Below are 3,637 nucleotides of genomic sequence, written 5' to 3' on the forward strand. Positions count from 1 at the left end.
TCAAGCCCCATGTTGGGCTCCCTACTCAGGGGGAAGCCTGCTTCTCCCTCTCCCACTCCCCCTGCTTGTGTTCCCTCTCTTGCTGTGTCTCTCTCTGACAAATAAATAAATAAAATATTTTTTTAAAAAAAGCATCCAACTCTTGGTTTCAGCTTAGGTCGTGATCTCAGGGTCATGAGATTGAGTCCTATGTCAGGCCCCACACTCAGTGTGGAGTCTGCTTCAGATTCCCTCTCCCTCTCCCTCTGCCCCGCCACACCCTATGTGCTCGCTCGCTCTCTAGTAAATAAATAAATCTTAAAACAAACAAAAAAACCCTCTGTGTGCATCTATATGTGTGTATGTGGTTTTTTTTTAATTTTTTAAAAATATTTTATTTATTTATTTGTCAGAGAGAGAGGGAGAGAGAGCGAGCACAGGCGGACAGAATGGCAGGCAGAGGCAGAGGGAGAAGCACGCTCCCTGCCAAGCAAGGAGCCCGATGTGGGACTCGATCCCAGGACGCTGGGATCATGACCTGAACCGAAGGCAGTGGCTTAACCCACTGAGCCACCCAGACGTCCCTGTGTGTATGTGTTTAAAGGGCCGACAACATCAGCAACAAACTGCTGACCCTGGTTTTGCTGGAGAATGGGAGTAAGACAGGTTACAGAAAAATAGGAGAACAATTTCTACTCATAAATCTCTTGCTGCTTTGACTTTTTTCTATGGCCATGTGGTATTATTGTAATGATTTTAACAATACCATTTTTAAAAATAATGAGGCAATTCCCTGAAGTTTAGGAAATGGTTTCTAAACACAGCAAAAAATAAAAATAATAACAATCACTTTGTAAGGGGTTCCTCAACAATAGCACAGTTCCAGAAGCCAGCACACCCGTAGCTTGGAGCTTCAGTCTAGCATAGCCTGTGACAAAGATGCCAAAGGAAGAGATAATTAGACATGCCAGAATTTGGTTGCTTAATTTGGGTCTTCCCTTCACATGACTTATAAACAATAAATATTTTGAAAAATCACTGCTCTTCGATTCACTTAAATGATCTGAGAAAGAAAATAAGTGAAAGAAATTATAGCGTCAATGTTTCTAAGGTTCATTTTGTTGTTGTTGTTGAATACAAGTGCTTATGCAAAGACACCTTTATTTCTCTTCGCTTGCTGAATAATAGATAAATCTTCCATGGTCTTTACCACAGTGCCAAGAGACAAGCTAGCTTCCTAAAGTCACATAGATTGTGGAAGGAGCAGGGACAGATACACTAGCGATGTGTGGACAAGATGACCCCACAGCTAACAGCACAAAACCTCCCTTGGGTTCCTGGGAGAAGTGTGTGCAGGTGGACAGACCCACGGTTAGTGACAAGGAAGAGGTAGGTGTGTAGGCGTGATTTCTCCAGCAGCCAGCCTGTGAGGAAGAGCTGGGAAAGGTCTGTGAATATGGAATAAATGCTGTCTCTTGGAGCCGCACTGATTCTTTTTCCAGACTAATGGCTCAGATGGTGAAACAACCAAACGGTGACTAAAATAGGAGTCGAATGCTTTTCAAATCAAATCATTCCAATGAAGCAGGAACACGGCAAGCAGAGAACAGGTCATTAGGGGTTCTAACCAATACTTGTTAAACACGAAGAAATTCGCTCTCCTTAATGACTGCCTCTTTCAGTCTAAGTCATTTTGACATTAGTGAGCTGAGGACAATCGATCTTTATGGCCAGGGACACCTAGTGATCAGCTCTGAACAGAGGGAAAGGTAGCTCCCAGCTGAGCCTGTGTACCTTTCCCGACCCTGATTCCTCTCTCTTCTCTCCTGGGATCTGTCCAGCTCGTCTTCAATTATCCCACAGGGTGTCAGGAAATTTTTAAATTAGACTCAGAGTTGGTGTCTTGATGTTTTTGAAAACGAACTTTCATTTAAATATAAAATAGTTCATTTTAAGAAGAAATAAGGTTGGGGGGAAGCAGGTAAGGAGAGGCATACCATTAAATGGAAACTCAGGGCAGGCAGCTACCAGAAGGCACGTAAGAGGTGCAACTTCACAGAAGCAAGACGTGGGCCCACAACAGATGCAAGGGTGGTTTCCCCTCCCCCTCCTTCTGCTACTTTCTTGCTTTCAAATCCTTTCCCCAAATGATCACTTCCTATTTTACAATTCTGTTTTTTCCCAAAGCTTTTTTGGTGAGGAGATCCTGAGAAAAGAGTTGTTTCTAAACGGCCTGAGGTGCTTATCAGCAAACAAACCTCTTCCCACATTCACTGGAAGAAGACTTCATCGAGAATAAAAAAGTACACCCAGCCCTGTGGTGTCCGCTGTCTGTTTCCGCACCACCCCACCACTCTCCTTTGGGGGAATTATCATTCATGGAGCAGAAGAGAAAAGAGTTTAGCACCGAGAAATGTAGAGGACTTCACCCCACAGACCAGAGACTGTGGGCAGAGACTGGAGCTTCCGTCAGCCTGAGCAGGGCACTCTCCTCACACTCTCTGTTCTCTTCTCTGAACGGATTCACTTAGATGTGAGGGTAATACGTTGTGTTTTTTAAAAACATTTTTTTATTGTGATGAAGTATATGTAACATAGAAAATGACCATCTTAGGACCACCTGGGTGGCTCAGTCAGTTGAGCATCTGCCTCTGGCTCGGGACATGATCTCAGGGTTCTGGGATCGAGCCCTGCGTTGGGCTCCCTGCTCAGTGGGGGTCCGCTTCTCCCTCTGCCTTGCTCCTCTCCCCAGCTTATACTCAATCTCTCAAATAAATAAAATCTTTTTTTTTTAAATGATGATTTGGGGGCACCTGGGTGGCTCAGTGGGTTGAGCTTCTGCCTTCAACTCAAGTCATGATCTCAGGGTCCTGGGATTGAGCCCTGCATCTGGCTCTCTATTCAGTGGGGAGCCTCCTTCCCCATTTCTCTCTGCCTGCCTCTCTCCCTGTGATCTTTCTCTGTCAAATAAATAAATAAAATATTTTTTAAAAAACTATGATTTTAACCATTTTTAAAAAAGATTTTATTTATTTATTTGACAGATAGAGATCACAAGTAGTCAGAGAGGCAGGCAGAGAGAGAGGAGGAAGCAGGCTCCCCACTGAGCAGGGAGCCCGATGTGGGGCTCGATCCCAGGACCCTGGGCTCATGACCTGAGCAGAAGGGAGAGGCTTTAACCCACTGAGCCACCCAGGCGCCTCCTTAACCATTTTTAAATGGACAGTTCAGTGACATTAAGCATATCCATACTCACGCAACCGTCACCACCATCCATCTCAAAAATTTTTTCATCTTCCCAAACTGAACCTCTGTTCTCACTAAACAATAACTCCCCATTGTGTCCTCTCCCAGTCCCTGGCAACCACCATTCTACTTTCTATCTCTTTGAGTCATCTCAGTATCTCCTATGAGTGGAATCATACCATCTTTGTCCTTTTGTGACTGGCTTATGTCACTTAGCATAGTGTCTTCAAGGTTCACCTCTGTTGTAGCGTGTGTCAGAACATCCTTTCTTTTTCAGACCGGATAACAATCTATGGTTTGGGTGTTACCATATTCTGTGCACCCACTTACCTGCTGATGGACGTTTGGGTGGTTACCAAGGTGATGTATTCTTACTTACTTACTTATTCCCACAATTTAGACTTGCAGATAA

Source organism: Mustela putorius, unplaced genomic scaffold, assembly GCF_011764305.1.
Source record: "Mustela putorius furo isolate JIRA1106 unplaced genomic scaffold, ASM1176430v1.1 tig00003942_pilon_pilon_pilon, whole genome shotgun sequence".
Classification (NCBI taxonomy): Eukaryota; Metazoa; Chordata; class Mammalia; order Carnivora; family Mustelidae; genus Mustela; species Mustela putorius.